General features: G+C 36.4%; 1 protein-coding gene across 2 annotated transcripts in view; it reads left to right on the forward strand.

The window, feature by feature from the left end:
• Positions 1-17404, forward strand: part of LOC145674300 (solute carrier family 53 member 1-like) — a 149855-nt gene that overhangs the window by 9820 nt on the left and 122631 nt on the right. Inside the window, exon 2 of one of the 2 annotated variants that reach the window (XM_081744153.1) lies at positions 13562-13690. The exons of the other annotated variant lie outside the window; for it this stretch is intronic. The gene's annotated coding sequence lies outside the window, so the exon portion shown is untranslated. The remainder of the gene's footprint in view (positions 1-13561; positions 13691-17404) is intronic. 2 annotated transcript variants of the gene reach the window in all.

Consider the following 17404-nt stretch of genomic DNA (forward strand, 5'->3'; position numbering starts at 1 on the left):
CACATATAATTTGGACTCACTACAAAAGAGGTTCGCGATTTGGCTCACAACTATGCAAAAGCGCTAGGATTGAAATGCCCAGAGTCGTGGAATGAAAAGGCCATTGCTGGCCCAGACTGGTATCCGGTATTTCTGAAAAGGCATGGTGATCTTGCTATAAGAACTCCCCAAGCAAATAGTTTTGCACCTATAAACAATGTCAACGAAGGTCCAAAGAAGATTACAATTCTTCCTCAGAGGACGACGATACATTGTGTTTAGTTTATGGCGATCCATACAGTGCGAGTACATGTAGCGAGAAGTGGATTCAGTGCATTGGATGTACAGAATCAGCCTATGAAAACTGAGGGAAGCAGAACTTGTTTTACATGTGTATTAACTGTGACTGACGATGATCTCCAGGTATGGTACTTTGTAGAAGCAAAAGGATAAACATTTTCAAACTAGTTTGCGGTGCGTACTAATAAAACGCAACTAAACTTCGTAATAATATTTACTCCTCTTCTAGCTATACAGCAGTCCTATCAGAGGAATCTTTGCAATTCATAAACTACAATCAAAAACGATTTAAATGCAATTCGCTAATTTTGTGTAGGCCTATTTTAGATGTAGGCTAAGATTTGATAATTTCGTCATTTTGTTATGACCTTTCAGTTTGTAGTTTTGATTTCTTAGCTATGAGTTGGTTCTGTTTTCATGACAGTTTTGGTTTTCCTACAAAGCTTGATGTAACAATAAATCTTTTAGGTTGAGAAAATATAAGCTACAGGTTCCCCTACTTTCTTTCCTATTTAACTAATATAGTTTCCCCTTTCATTTAATTATGTTTTGATTCTCTTTCAGGCGCTAAGTGTTTAATGCTGGTAACATTTACATTCTTTTTGCGTTAGTAATAGTTGCATTAATAATATTTACCAATTTCTGGAAAGTGCCACAAGAATAACATGTGACAATTTGCCCCATATATTGTGACAACTTACCCCGAATATGGGGTACTTGTGACAACTGTATTGATCATAAAACAGTACATAAGTCCAGTTCAGAGCGAGTTACATTGGACAGAGAAATATATGTTATGCACAACATAACAAAGTATGTGTATACTAAAAATTATAATTTTCGGCCTTACACGAGCATCACGAGAAAATAAAACGTGAAAATTGTGACAATGTGTCCCTCGGCATAGCCGAGTCGGCGAGCACACTATTTACGGAAAGTATTTTCTAAAATATAAAATTGCATTTTTTTCAAATAGGCTATACGCATAATCAATACATTAATTTGTTATATAATTATCTCAAGCTAAGGTAAGGTTTTTTCATTTATTCAGTGCATTCAGAATTTTATAAAGGTCTTATGTAGAATGTTGTTGTATACCTTAACGTGAAAGCATTTAATTCGCCCGAGGAAAGTCCAAAATTTGATAAAAATCACTTTCAATGTGATCAACTTAGTTGTAGCAATAATATATTCACAAAAAGCTCAAAAACCCAGGTGGGTTTTAACGTGGGTTTTTTCAGGTGGGTTTCATTGTACAGTAAAGAAAGCTACATTTTCGAAGAAAGAAAGAAAAAAAAAAGTCGCGAAAGAAGTGCTCGGGAAATTTCCGCAATTCAACGCAAAAAGCATCGGAAGTGAATACTTAAACAATAAAACCATTTATTTTACGCTGGAAAATACTTATGTCGTATAAGACGTTTCGAAACATTTATTTTATAAAACATGAATTATATCTTTGTTTTAAATAATATATTGGGTGTTCATATTTGGTGAACGTTACTGAGGCTCCTGGGATGATTCGATTTTCATATGTTCGTTCGTCTGCCTGTATCACACATACTACAGGGTATCACTTTTCGTCTTTTAAGTTTAAATTTTCAGGATACAAGCACTAGACACACTAAATTTCCTGTATAGATTTTGGCAGCATATTAACGTAAAATTTCAAAATGGCGTACATTTTTTTCAAAATAGCGGGTACCCACGCTACAAAGCGCAATTTTTGGACTTTACGTTGAAATTATCAGAGTAAAAGCAAGAGACACACTAAATTAGCTGTATATATTTTGGTGGCAATCAGACGTAAAATTTCAAAATGGCGGCAGTTTTTTCAAAAGGGCAATGAATGGAAAATTGTTGCAAGTTATGACAACGGTAATCTTAAAAAATATAACTCATATTTTAACACTTTTACCGCAAAGACAGTGAAATGTATCGAAAATACCCGAAAAAAGCTATATGAGCCTAGGTGGGTTGGGCTTTATCAAACCCTGATACCCACCTTCGCTAACGCGCCTGTCCTCTAAGAATGAAGTACTGCTCTGGTTCTCCACTTTCAGTCTACCCTGAACCGAAATAAAAGTTGTTGTTATGACTCGGGAGTAATTTTTTTTAGTGGCAAATGGGTTACCAGGTATATTTGATATTTCAGTTTGCAGGCACATTGTATGTCTATTAGGGTGGAGTGAAAAGAGGCCAAAAAAATTTATTTTCGAAATTCGGTTTTGGATAGGGGGCAAAAGTTGCATCATATTATAGTGGTTTACCATAGAAAATTTCAATTCTCTAAAATAAATTTTAGCCGGGGCGCAATGGGCCTTAAGTTTGAAAGATTATGCAAATAAGTGCAAAGAGGCCATTTTTTTAAAAAAAATTAAATTCAAATTTGGATATGTTGCAAAAGATGCATCATATCGTAGTACTTTACCATGGAAAATTTCAATTCTCTAAAATATTTCTAGCCGGGGCTCCATGGCCTTAAGTTTCGTAGGTTTTGTAAACAAATACATGTTTGTTGTGTATTTGTGTAATTATTAGACAGCTCTTCGCTTGAAGTAGACTGTAGTTTGAGGGTGTTAAGATTGGTTGTCGCGACGAGATAAATTTTCTGAAGCTACCGAAGTTCATATTCTATGTTACCGGCTACATCAACCCAAAATCACTACTAAGAGGTGGCTGTCGTCGAGTTCAATCCCACCCACCCGCCAACATTAGAGTGAATTTTTCATAAGTTGCGTTCACGTCTTCCTGCAAAATACTGTGACTGTCTCAAAAGTAGACATGTAATTTTTCAAGTCAATTTTGAAACGAATAAAGAAATCACTCTCTCGTACCCCAGATACTGAAAGAAGTTTCACTAATCTTTCCACTACTTGCGTATGACATTTGAACTCAGGGATATCAACACATGTATTTTCTGAAGCGCGTATTTCTTGCACTTTTCGTGTGTCTCATGAGTCAGTGTTATCGTTCTGTTATATTACACTCATTCCAGTTTATCATTTCTGTGTAATTATTAGTCTCGAAGTTTAATACTGGCACTTCGAAGGCACGAATTTCAGAAGGTTTACACTGCTTTCTGGTTTGGAATATTTTATAAGCAGCAAGGATTCGTGTAGTTGATCTGTTGACATCAATCATAGCAATGAGAATGTTTTAAGGATTCGCAGAGAATGCATTTCTGGAAATTACTTTATTGACTGGAGTCTTGTATGGTTCTTGCAAACATCGCGAAAGTTTTATGGTCAGGAACAAATGTTTAGCTCCGTATTTGACAAGAGGTTTCAGTTTGATGTTGAACCACACTTTTACCACGAACTTTGATAGAGTTTTAAGTTCCTCTGAAGGATTTGCCATTGATATATACACATATAGACGCAAAAGTGTGTAAGTCACTGTTAACCAGCGAACATGCCCAAGTTTCCCAGGTTTCTTGATCTGCTAGGCTTTTATCAGTGTAATCTTATGACAGATTGGAGTATTTCACACAAGTACCTATGATCATAACTGAGATCACGCACATTTAGGAGTGTAGGAGGTTCTGAAGAAATCTTTTCGAAGCCGTACACTGAATTTGTTTCACAATCCACTAATGATCTACCAATAGAGCCAGAAAAAGTGTAAGGGCCAGTACTTATACCGTCGATTTCTTTTAGTAAATGACGAAGTGGTAGTTCAATGAAATGCAATAAGCATATGCACCACTGCAAGGGCCTTCCTAAATGGTTTTTGAGCACTTTAATCACTCCTCCTTTTGACCTAACACTAATATTACTGCCATCGCAGCCGATAGCAACCACATCTGATAGGTCCACATTATTTTCTTGTAATTCGCGGCAGATGAAACTAGCAATATTCTTTGCTGATGCTGATCCTGTCAAAGCATTTCCGGCATAGACGAGAAATTTGTTACCCGTTACTACACGAATAGAATAATGTTCTTCCATCTTCATCTTCCGGACATCGTGAGCGTTTGGTCTTTCTTCCAATCAAAATAGATGGCACGAGGTTTCACTTTATTAACAGTTTCTTAGTTCTTACACTTATACCATTTTTCACAGCCTCTCTTTGAATTTTACTTCTGTCAATTATGTTTTGCAACTGCTCTGCACTCACATATTTAAAATCTTCCAAAACCGCAGTAGCAATTGCTGCAATTTTTCTTCTAGTCACGCCGCTTTTCTCCTTCACTTTTGCTAATGTTGGGACGAATTTTCTCATTTTCGTGCATCCAATCTGTGCTTGCTCTCTTGTCTTCTTCAAAGGATATTTCCAACTAAAATATGATCTCCTCCAGCTTCAGTGTGTTCTTTATTGCCTTCCTATCTTGTTTCCGAAGATGACAAGTAGTCTGAAGATTCGATAATGTAACTAGTAGAGTATAATACTCTTTGGGTGAAAGCTTCACCGTAAGATCGCTTTTTGGCTTTCCTTCCTTCTCTTTTCTTGAATTTCTTTGTCCAAGTAATATCAATAATACGAAATATCATTTTTTACTCACCACCCAGCGACACAACTAGGTTAGTTATCTCCGGGGCAAGAGCTCGCCTTAGCGCCCCCCCCTTCCCCCGACCAACCAAACCAAAAGGCTCCGCAACTATATCTGATATTGGCATCAGACAGTAGTTTTCTTATTCCATTCTTTCTTCAAGTGATAAAACTTGATTTCAAAATTGTAGTACATATTTTAATTTTTAGTACAAGATAAAAAACACTAAACTACTTTGTAACTGATTGACAAATTATCTGAGAGTAGCATACTTGACACATTCTTACAGTCTTAACGAAATAACTGCAAATCGCAATGTTTTCGGAATTATGTTGGGATGTTGATATGTGTAGAATGAATCAACATCTTTTGCTTTTGAATAGAATATTTAATTATGAAAAACAATGAAGCTGCTGTCTCGAGTATTATACTCGGACATTTTACAAATCTCTTAAATCGATGTAAGTTAAATGAAAACACAAAAAGCTGGAACTAAAATTTAACCTTACGGCCTCTTTCGGATGCAAAGGTTTTACAATGTCCTCATAAGATAGCTTTGAAGCTAACATAAGCTCTATGGATATGATCCTAAGGTTGGTGAGTCGTTGTTATCCTGTTAAGTTTCTGAGGTATTTTTTTTAATGATATTTAGTTTGCTAAAACTCCTTTCCTTGCTTTATAGTAAAAATAATCATATGCCCAGTTTTGCGGCTCCCAATTCGACGCCCGGGGCACAAGCCCCGTTCCCTCCTAGTTACGTCACTGTCACCACCAACCAAACTATTGTACTATTAACAAAACTTCCTAAAGTTCATTATAGGATATCAGAAGTCTTATTAAATAGCAAAAAGCTTCTTTATGACAGACTCACAAAATGCTTAAAGTTGATCACTTTTCGTCTTATTATTCCCAAATTACAGGACCATTGCGTCCCGGCTAAAAATAATTTTAGAGAATTAAACATTCATGTTGTTATCTATTGACAAAGGATGCATCTTTTGCCCTCTATCCACAATATAAATTAAAGTCTACTTTCAGCGAACATTTGCTAAATGGTTACATAGTAAATGGAAACTGATTTGCAAAATTTCAAATTTAAAGCCCCTTGCGCCCCGGCTAAAAATTATTTTAGAGAATTGAAATTTTCTATGGTAAAGTACTACGATATGATGCAACTTTTGCCCCCTATCCAAATTCGAATTTCGAAAAAAAAATTTTTCGCTCCACCCTAATGTCTATACGCTGTGAGTTGGGAAGCGCCCAGAAATTGAGTCTAGAAGGCATTATGGGATAATAAGTAAATTAGTAGTTGTTAGTAAAATAATTAGTAAAAGGACTGTAATTTGTGAACAATTATTTCCGTCGGCATCCCTCAACTTTTCCTGTTACATGCGTCAACGAAATAAAAATGTGGTAGGCGTGAGGGTAGTATTTCCACGAAGAAATGTTAGTTTTACTGTTACATAAATTCGTTCTTGCATTCTTAATCAGCACGTGAGGGCACGTTAAGATGGTGATGTACATGGTGTAATGTTGTGGATCCTAATGCTTCACGTTGCGTATAACTTTACTCCTATCAAGCAGGAAAAAGAAGTCACAAGGTGATCAAGTCGGAGACTAGTTTGAGTTCTTTATATTCACTATATATACATATATATTCAAAGTTTATGGAAGGAGAGAATTAATGCGGGCCTTTATTATAATTTTCTAATTCTTTACCGATTCTATAGGATTCTTTTTATCAATATAACTGCACTGTAACTGAGAATTGTTCTTTTAGATCCACTCGATTTCTATTCATATTCATATCAGCTGTAGGAGATTCAAATTGTGTTGCAGTATTAGAAACATACAGATTTTGGAGGCTTCTGCAAGTACTGCTTTTTTCCTCAGTTCATCGAAATCTATATAAATAAAAATGAAAGTGACTACATTTGTGACTTAATAGCTCTTAAACCATCCGACCTTAGATGAGGTTCAGGCATGCGGGGTTTTTATCAGTTCACTTTGACAGTACAATTTGGAGCAGAGGAAGGGAAAATATATAAAAATGATCAAAAATGACCGATATTAGTGTTGAATCCATAGCTTTCGGTGCCGCTGAGATGAACAGTGACACTTCCGATGTCCCTTAAATCCAAATTCAGCTTTGCAACTTGGGGGAGGGGGAAATTCATAACAATGATGGAATGATGGAAAATATCCGATATCAGAGAGCGCTTCAGTAATAGTAAAAAGTGACTGACTAACGGAACGTATTTTTTTATTTATTTTTTAAAAATTTTAACCTATTGAAGCCGGTACTTGACGCCAGTACATGATATTACGATTTTAGTATTTTAACATTAAGGTGCTTCAAGTATTATTTGACATTCATGTTGTCCATCATATTACAATAGATCAATATGATTTTTTTTTCTGTCTTAGAGGGACATGTTATTTATTTCCTGAAAAGTTACTTTTGAATAATAAATAATCCTTGATTCGGTCTTTGGGGTTCCGTTGCACTGAATGCACTGCGCGCATTCCCGTTTTTAATTCCTGTTGCAAGCACAGAATTCTAAGTAGGACTTAATATTTGTGGACACAGTAACTTAATAGAACCGCGTTCACTTCTGCTGCGAGTCAGTCTCCCGGTTAATGGCAGATTACATGAAGTAATGGCGGACAGTATCGTATACATAACTTCCATCGGGGTTCTCCCGTTTCCCTTCACAATATTCATTTCATCAATTATTTTCTTGTCGCTCATCTCATAAGTATAAATATTGAATATAAAGGAATATTCATCCTAGAGTATCTACTAGTTATTATACTTAAATATTGAACTTTATTTCATTATTACATAATACAACAAAGTTTCTTCCGCTGCTGGTAGACCATCATGACTTTGTACAGTGTGTGAATTATACATTAGCAGAGATTGATCACTGTGGCTTGTCAATGTACCATTCATCTCTAGGACGTAGGCTTCCTGTTCGGATTTTGGTTGTACCAATATTGGTTCTAATAGGTCTCGAAAGCTCCTGACACGCCTGTTAAAGACAGGTCAATTCAGCGCGCTAATCACGTGCTAGTCCGTAGGCTGGACGTAGTTCTGTCGGTCACTAACAGATGGCGTTCGAGCGGCGTATGCCCACAAAGGACTGTCACGCCAAGTGATGTGGTTTTAGTGTTGGCTTTAAGGTAACACTGTTGCGTGGTTATTATTTTATTTTTTATTTTATTTTATTTTATTTATTATATTATTATTATTATTATTATTATTATTATTATTATTATTATTATTTGCCAATTGCATGGTTTATTTCATTGATTATTATGTTTCGGGGTGTGCTGAGTCCGAAAATGATTTTCATGTTTTTTCCCATCACGAACAGTTTGTTTGCAAAGTAAGGGAGTATAACTCACTGATTTGTCTCACTGTCTCATTAACGTGTAAAACAGAATTATATTTGCGATGCATAATGCATTTGTTATTGATAAACGTTTAGTAGTCACTCTGCTCACCTTTCTCTTATCTTTTGTAATTCTTTTGGTTCCCTACCGGTTTCGGATTCGGTTTTCAGTATTTCCAGTTTCCCGTTTAAGACTCCAACAGTAGTCCAAATTCCCCTTTCCCCTCTTTATTCATATTTCCTCATCCCCCCTCATTGTCTTACATTTTCCTGTATTTTGTACTCCTTATGAACATTGTAGAATTCACCGTCGATTACAAAAATTCACAAGAATTTACTAATAGACAATAGCTCACAAGGTTGCTCATTCAATGACAGAAGCCGGAGATGCACACTCATGTCCAAAATTATTGTCGCGTGTCTATAAATATGTTATTGTAGGAATATAATTTGATAACGAATACGCCCGGTATTCCTTATAATGTTAGTATGTGTATAATCGGCAAAGACATGTGTGGCAAATTTCATGTCAAAAGAGCAGTAAATAAGAACAATAAAACGAAAATAAGACTTTCTTCTCCATTTAGCAACATTTTGTTTTACTCATTATAATTTCCGTACTTATAATTCTTTCCCTATGAAATTTACCACAAATATACATTTCTCCATTATACACATAGCACCACTATTAAAAGTACCCTGCAAAATCATTATCAAATTATATTCTTACAAGAAGACAGTTATAGATATGCGACATTCATTTTGGACGTGAGTGTACAACGTAGATTTGCAAGAAAAACTGACGTATTGGTATTTTTTGCGTACTTTTCCCGTATTCAGGATCCAAAAATGTATTAAAATCAGAGGAAGTGCCCTATGTATTTTTTGGGTCACAGATATCATGTAATTTTTGGATCACAGACTGTGTTATTATTTCACTATCTATTTGGTAAGAGTATTTATCTTGATAAGTTTTTCGTAAAGGATATAATTACGCATATTAAGCTGTTTTATTTCTTCTTGATTTCTTCAAAAACAAGCATATTAACTTTTCATCTTTTCTAGCACTTTCATTCCTAATAATGTTAATTAATGTACGAGGGGTGTCGGACAGGTTTAATTATCATGAAGTAATAGAGACAATGTTGAATTTTATGTGCTTTCTGAAGACTTCTCTACATAGTCTCCGTACAGAGTTACACATTTCTCCCAATAGTTTTTGGACATGTCGAAAACCGTCAGTGTAGAACTCTGCAGATTACATGGAAAACTATTGCTCCGCCTCCGTCATCTGTGTTGCCAATGGATTCTTCATCTGCGGGAACAACAAGCCACTTCGTGCCAGATCAGGGTAATAGGGTAGGTGCAGTAATATTCCAAAGCTATATCTAGCAGCTTCCACAATCGCTGCTTGAGATGCACGAGCGGGTGAGGAAAACGCACCCTTTAGTGATCATACTTTGATTTTTTACTTAACAGTATCTCGTAACTTTCTCAGAAATGAACAGTAGTATGTGCCAGTGATGGTACCACCTCTCTGAAGGTAGTCTGTAAGGATGGCCCCATGACAGAAAAAAAATCACCTCTTTATTTTGGGGGGAGGGGAGGTCAGGAGGAGTGCTTGCGCTCATTGGTCATCTCTTTTGTCTCGAAATCATATAGATTAGGAATGACCAATTCCGGAATTTTTGCTTTTCGGAATCCGGAAAGTAAAATCGGAAAAATTTCAGATTTCGAAAAAATTACAATTCCGGAAAATTTTGGCCATCCCTAATATAGATAGATCCAACATTCGTCCATAGTTATCAGACGGACAAAAAATCCTCCTCATTTGGCTCCAAAAGATTCAAGTAACTAGACATGTCACGCCGTCTTTGGAGAAGAGTCAGCAAACGCGGAGCCCAACGTACTGCACCTTAGATATAGCAATTCGCCATGAATTATTTTAGATGCAGTACCGTAACTGAGTCCACTTTGCTGCATGGTGTTATGGATGGTTATTCGTTGGTCTTTAAAGATCAGATCTTCGATTTTTCTCACTTGTGGCGTCATCCGCGTTTGATGGACATCTATATTTTGGCTTATCTGTAAAGGACATTTGACCAATTTGGAAATGACTCTTCCACCTCACGACAGTGACATAGGATGGACAGTCACCACCATGCAAAAGCTTATTTACGCTACGAGATCTTCTTATCTTGAAGATTACTAACAACTAGCGCGACCTGTAAACAAAGTGAATGACGAACGTGAATAATTTTCATTAACTCGTATATGTAAGGTATATTGTATTCACAGGTCAAGTTACATGAAAACAACTTAACTTCTGGGGGATAATTAGAATTTTCCGATATCCCCTTGTAGTCTAACAAAGGATGCTATACTATGTCCCATATTTAATATTTCATCCAGCATTTTATTGTACTCTTACAGACAGGTTAAGCCCCCCAAGCTTATCAACATATTAGCATAAGCTTGACTGTCCCAAGGCAGTACGAAGGGTGAGGGGCCTGTCATGTGTTTCAATATATACTTAAGTCGTTCAATAATGATTTGAACTGCGGCGAGTAAAGTGTGAGAACATTCTTTAATTGTCAGAATACATACATCAATAATGCACGCAATTCTCTCCCAACTGTCCCAGGAAATTTTGGGAAGGCTGTAGCAAATCTTTATGAATACTGCTGATCCACTTTTAGATAGCCAGTTGCAGTTCCTCGTTGCTTTCGAATCAGCCCACGCGTGTTCTCTTTCATCTTGTTTTTTCTTGGAAGTGGTCTATCGTCGTGTTTCCACTCCATTCATTGATGGTAGTGTTCTTTTGTTGTGTCTCAACAGGAATACAAATTCACCACGAGTAAATCATTTCACGGTCTTCATTATACACATGCAACAATCCCTGGGACATTGTCATTCGTTGTTGTTTCTGCAGGAAAAGCGGTTCTGCGGAACACTCACGGAACTCAAATTTTGCACACGAGCAACTTCTGACCATGTGCATCACCCTCCATAGCATAACATATATACTTGTCCATGGTTTTTTGTACCACACTTCACGTTACGAACCCCTACTGCTCTCGTATTGCGGCTAGGCGAATCCATGTTACGGCAGAATATTGAACATTCGGAACAAACATCACCACAACGTCCAACTGTTTGTTACACTGGAATAGCAGTACGAGTACAAATCATTACTGAACGTATTATATATATAAAGGGCGCAAAATTTCAAAGCCATACCCACTCGCCAATCCAAAAATGATGGCCACCAGCATCTCTCACGTACAAATTATGAGAGGTCAACATTCCCATGGCCTTTGGTTTGACAGGGCATAAAATATCAAAACCAGAAAGTAAGATTCAGGATAACCAATTGTGAATTGGACAATTCATATATATGTTTAAAAATATCTTACCTTAAGACTTTACATTTGTGTAACTCTCTCTCTGTGCACTGAAGTACCAGTTGTCGATTGAAGTTTTCGAATCAAAGTCCTTAAGTGAAGGGCCATTGATGGAAATTGTCAGTAAATTCGATTGAGGATGGGAAAGGAGGGACGAATTACAACGTTGTAAAAGACTTCACTTTCCATGTCTGTTGTGAAGACTTCACATTTCGTGTTTTCTCTCACTCAATGACAATTATTTTCGTGTGAAACAGAAACTGCGCTGCCCTGTAAGTTTTAGCAGAAACCGTTCCTACTGAACTTTGGTCGCCATCTCTAAATTTCTAGTCGCCAATGGCGACATGGCGACCGAAAATTTTGCGCCCTATAATATATATATATATATATATATATATATATATATATATATATATATATATATATATATATATATATATACACAGGGTGGTCCAAAAGTAAGTATACACCCCTGCATTGATCAAGTATAACATTCTAGTTTATGGGTTTACTTGTTTCGGCTCTTCCTTGGTTAAGATGTAGGTAAAAACACTTTTAAAAATAAATAATAGAGAAACATGGATAACAATAAGAAATGGTATAGAATACAATGAGCTGATCAGTACAGTTCTGTATACTTACTTTTGAGCCACCTTATATATATATATATATCGGGTATTCTAAAAAATGGCATCCATGAACTACAGAGTACTATTCTACAAGTCATAATATAGCGAAATATATATGTAATTTATACCTTTCGAATCCTCGTCTGAAAACGCGAATTGCACTATGTGGCAAGGTCGCAGATAAAGAACTACAGAGAAAATCTAGCAATCTATCAAATAGTTACATCGATTCTTTCCAGAAGGAAGTTAGTCAATAACATTGACACTAACACCACTTATCCTAACAATCGACGTAACTGTTTGATGGATTCGTAGAGCAATGCTAATAGTTCCAAGTTAATCTGCGACGTTACCACATAATGAAACTTCTGATTCCTTATAACGGCTGAAGAAGGCCCTACAGGGTATGGCATTATATAGGATTTTCGCTTTATTTTGACTTGAAGAATAGCGCTTTGTTGTTTGTGGGCGCCGTTTTTAGAACAGCGTACATCTTTAGAACACAGTATATAAAATATATCAGTATATGTAGATAGTGATTTAAATTATGATAATCTTAAATATACTGTCATATTGAAAATATTGTTATTAATAAAGCTAGGGATTTTAGGTGCAAAATTCTGGTTTAGAAAAGTGCAAAATTTTATGGGGAAAAAAGTGCAAATTTCAGATCTAAATATTCATACGAACTGTACCAAAATTAATTACATCATACATAAGGACTCAAAATTCACCCAAGCATTGAAAACATCTGTCTAAAACAAGTTGCAGAACACAATGTTATTAAAGTCACAAGTCCAGAAAAAAAAACTGCTAGAACAAATGACATTTAACATGTCAATGTTTTTTTGTCGTTTCTGGTCATTAAGTAAATATTTGTATGTAGAAAAGCACTAACAATACCGATTGATGGCAGCTGTGATTGATCAGTTTGATGTCACCACCTCCTATTACTTTCTATTCAATAGCTCTCCCCTGACAGGACTGCACTGAAGCGAAAGTAACATGATGCCGCACACGTTCAAGATATGCCTTGTTTAATTATTGTAGGAATAAGATGCAAGAAAAGGTGCAACCAAAGCAGAATTAGAAGTATTTATTTGATGTTCCCTTTGCAAGATAAGCTAATTTGGGCATTTTAATAGCAAAAAAGAAGTGAGGCGCAGCATCTAAAATTCCTAGCTTTAAAGTATTAAACAAGCTTGACTTTGTCTGCTTAGACTGTACTCTTAAAAACCGTCTTGGGTTATTTGACAAACACAGGACTACATAAAATAAATAGAACCTCCATTTCTTTCAACAATATGCAGTTGAATGTTTCATAGTTTGAAATTTTCTTTAAGTATGACTTTCTTTTTGCAGATAAATTATGCTTCTACAGAAGACCTTAGAAAGAAGCACTAAGAAGAATTGAGAGCAATTACATGCACAAACTAAATGGTCGACAATAATACCACATCAGTATACTACGCTTCATAAGAAGAAATAAAGGTATCAACTCTCAGAGCTACTGTAGCAGATCGGTAATATACAAGGTGTGATCAAAAAGTAAGGTGAATGTAGTTGCACAGTGCCATCTATCGGTGTTGTATTCATTTCAACTATTATGCCCGGTAACCTAAATTTTGGTGCAGTTAGTGTCGAGTTTGAACGAGTTGTTACATGTTAGTTGACTTCCAGAAGCAGAAGAGTGAGGACATGTTAAGAGTATCTGTCGCTCACCATCATTAAGTTTTATTCTAATCTGCAGAAAAGTGCCAAAGAAACTCACGAAATGTCAAAATCTGTGTATGACGATTAAGCGCTGGCATTCAAGGCTTTTACAATTCGTATGAGCGCTTCAAAAGCGGCAAGGAGTCGTTTGAAAATGAGCAACGATCGAGACGTCCTTTGACCTCAAAAACAGATGAAAACATGCAAAAAGTGGCACAAATTATTTGTTCAAACAGGCGAATGATTGTTCAAGAGCTTTCCGAAGAACTAAACATCTCGTGTGGGTCCGTGGAAAGCATTTAACCGCCAATTAGGGCAAATGGCTTCCTTCTCCACCACTAAAACGCGCCGTGCTACACTTTGCTTTTGATCCGCGAGTTTTTGGCCGAAAAAGATTCCTGTCTGTCCATATGAGCTGTGCTCTCCAGATATAGCATCATGCGACTTCTGGCTCTTACTGAACATAAAAACCGTGCTTAAAAGAAAACGTTTTGACACCATTCCTGGCATTGGGACGGCCACAACAGAGCAGCTGAACGCCCTTCCAAAAGAAGCCTTCCATAAATGCTTCCAGTCATGGATTCAACGTCGGCATAAGTGCATTGCTAGCCAAGGACAGAACTATAAAGGAGATTTAATCAAATTCCATATAAGCTTATTATTTTGTTTCTAATAAAACTATTCACCGTATTTTTTTGATCACACGTCGTATAATGAATCTTCGTAGATTTGCTGAAGGAGGGACTTCTCTTTTTACTTGGCTTATGCGTGGTACGTGATGCACAGGGAATTCTTTAACAATTGAAGAGGTTGTTTCAAACAGAAGACGGCTTTTTCTCTTCTGTTTGTGGGACACTTTCATTTATACAAAGCGATCGAATATTTCCCGATCCTGAACTTTAAGAAATTCTACAAGTAAAACAGTGCTACTTATCGGTGTGCATTTGATATTGTCGGTCTGAGTAGACCTCTGGGTAGATGTTGACATATTACAGCAGTTGCTGAAAGGGTTCACATTGTAGGTTGCACAATTGCACACGGCATTCGTGCCTTGCCACTCAGATTAGGCACATCAGTACTGTTCCACAGTGAGAGATATCTTTCAGTGTATCAAAATCCTTGAGGTTATTTTTGTAGATTTTTCTTTTTAAATAATTCAACAGAGAAAGTCTGGTGACCTTGCCGGTCACATTCCTTCCGAAGTCAAAGAGTCTTTAAAAAAATCATGTAAAAATACCGTTGTTTCATATTGGTGTGTGAGACGTTGCCACGTCTTGTTGCAGCCATACATCTCATTCCCCAACTTCCAAAAGCGCTGCAAATGCTGAATAGTGTCCTGATATCAACAGAGTTCACTATGTTTTCGAAAAAAAAAAAAAAAAAAAAATGGTTCGCGAACGGGACACAGCATATCACACACCAATTTTCCGCGAGTTTAACGGAATCTCGTGTAAGAGATATGGATTTTCAGTGGACCAATACCTAGTGTTCTGTGAATAACCAAATCCGCCAAATGGAACCAGGCCTCGTCCATGAAGAATATCGTATCAACTACTGAAACATTGTTGCATTTATATTGCTGGAACCACCAACAAGTACTTCATTTGATTGTCTTTGGCATTTAGGCACAGTTTCTCTATGACTTTCACGTGATGTGAACGTAATTTTAAATGTCGAACTGAACTAAATGATAGTCCTAGATACTGCAATAGCCGTCGAAATCTTTCCCGTGATGATTTTTGTAATCGTGCGGCAACATCGTTCAAAACATCGTTCGCGAAAACGGTCAGCCTCTCACTCCGAGGGTTATCCTGCATACTGCCGAGCTCACAAAATCTCTTGATTAACCGATGAATAGGTGATTTACCTACTTCCCTATCGAAACGATTCTGGAATAGATCGTTCGCTACACTGTACAATTTTGTTCCGAAATACATCGCTACGGCCATAATACCACACGTACTTTTTGTCTTTACCACAATTACTAGCAACCATCTAATGTGCCCAGTGCCATACTATGTAGATCTGCAGTCAAGATCCTGCTACACCATTTCCGACCAATATTACTGAATTATGGCACATCGTGCTAAAAAATAAATAATTATGAAGTTCTGATTCGGAGTCTTTTCGATCGCTTTGTATTTTATAAGCAGGCTTTCAACAATTCCATATTTTGTTTCTCAAACCGAGGCAGCCCTATATTGACAAAATATGTCCTGTTTAGTGCAGGGAGGACCATTTTCTGGCTTCGTGATGAGGCACTTCCATCTGTGGAACAAATAACAGACTTGGGGCGTAGTTTTTTTTTTTTTTTTTTTGTTTTGTTTTGTTTTTTAGTAAATAAAAGGATTGCACCAGACATGACATATAACCGAGAAAAATGTTGCTTGAAAGATTATTTTTGTGGAGTCCCTTTCACTTCTAAATTTATGGGTAAAAGAAAGGAAAATTTCAAACTTTGAACTTCCTACGCGCAACGATCTAGTATGTGGAAAGTACTTTGAAATAAAGTCTTCGCAATCTTTCAAATGACTGCATTGTTTAGTGGTCCGTTGTGTGATGTAACACAGTAATTAATTTTCCATTTCTCTTCTTATTTAACCGATAAAGAAAATTTAAAGTTTTCTGCATGTGTGACAATACCAATTAACGCTTGCAGTGGCAGTTTTGAATAATAGCTGTGTGGAAGTGAACAAGCTGAACTAACATTACTGTTGCTTTGTTGTTCGATAGTGTGATAATAATGCAAAAATGCCAATTATGTATCATTGTAATGATCTGATATTGTTTTAAAATATTGTTATGTGGCAGACAATTTACCTAAGGACATAAAGGAAAACGTTCTGAAACATAAAAGAAAAAGAAAAATCAATGGAATTCACCCGATTTGGATCAAACTTGGTATCGTGGTAGACCTTGATTTGCTATATGAGCATGTAAAATATTATGTTGTGCAGACTTTTGGTTCCCAGGCTGTGGGCGGTATAATTTTGAGTCATTATTTCAGAAAGAAAATATCAACGGAGTTCATCCGGTCGGGTTTCGAGTTGGTGAGGTGGGTAGACCTTGACCTACTATATAGGCGTGTGAAATATCGTATGCAGACTTCTGTTTTTTAAGCTATGCACAATCAGATTTCTAAAGTAATTCGTTGAACATAATAAAAAACGTAATAAAGCAATTAACGAGCGGTCGTGAAGAAAAATAAATAAAAATAATAAAATTGCAATGAAGGACAGTTTTTTTCTAGGATTATATGCGTATTCTACTTGTTCAGGTGACAGGTCAGAGATATCTGATGAGGTTTGTCAGTTGAGAGACGCATTTGTATGTCACATTCTAGAGAGAACACCTACACTTAAACATGGCACAGTGCTAACAGTTGCTATAGAATACATATTGAATAACTTAAAAGATCTTACCTTGTACCCGGAGAGTTAACTTATTTTTCTTTCTTTCTTTTTTCAGTCTGTTTCGATGCTCGCTGATATC

Source organism: Thermobia domestica, chromosome 17, assembly GCF_964235325.1.
Source record: "Thermobia domestica chromosome 17, izTheDome1.hap1.1, whole genome shotgun sequence".
Classification (NCBI taxonomy): domain Eukaryota; kingdom Metazoa; phylum Arthropoda; class Insecta; order Zygentoma; family Lepismatidae; genus Thermobia; species Thermobia domestica.